Here is a 603-nt window from a genome sequence, read left to right as displayed (position 1 = left end):
CCACGCAGAGCGCGAGGCCACGTGGGAGCTGGATAGCGCTTTGCAGGAGCGCTATCCCCATCTTTTTCTGAAGGAGCCTTGAGGTATGCCTTTGCTTTTGAGTTTCGCGGACGAAACTCCTTTTTAGGAGGGGTGAATGTGACGCACTGGACCTCGCAAATTGTGGGGTTCGAGTGATTGATTGTGTTCTGAGCTTTTCCAGATTTTCTGGTGGGTCGTCGACAGTGTTCCGACCTATGGTTCGAGTCCCGAGAATGGTGGTTTAAAACCTTGCATCAAAATCCAAAAAGTTGGATTTTTGGCTAGCTCTCGGGTAGCCTTCAGAGGGCAGTGTACCGGTACGGGCTTGATGGCTGTACCAGTACGCGGTGATGGTTGTACCGGTACGCGGGCCCGTGTACCGGTACACAGGCTATGTCCAAGCAAACCCGAGGCTCGAGTTGGCTTTTCGTGGGTGGTGTACCGGTACACAAACCTGTTAGGTCCTATGTGTTGGCAAGTTTCGTGGGTCGAGTCGGAGTCTTGAAGAAGTCCGAAGTGGAGGTATTGAAGATCGAAATCCAAGACTTCGACAGAATCGTAAAGGACCAAAACACCAAAACG

This window comes from Ananas comosus, linkage group 7 (genome assembly GCF_001540865.1).
Source record: "Ananas comosus cultivar F153 linkage group 7, ASM154086v1, whole genome shotgun sequence".
Lineage (NCBI taxonomy): Eukaryota > Viridiplantae > Streptophyta > Magnoliopsida > Poales > Bromeliaceae > Ananas > Ananas comosus.
The sequence above is the reverse complement of the archived record's forward strand: the minus strand, read 5'-3'. Positions refer to the sequence as shown.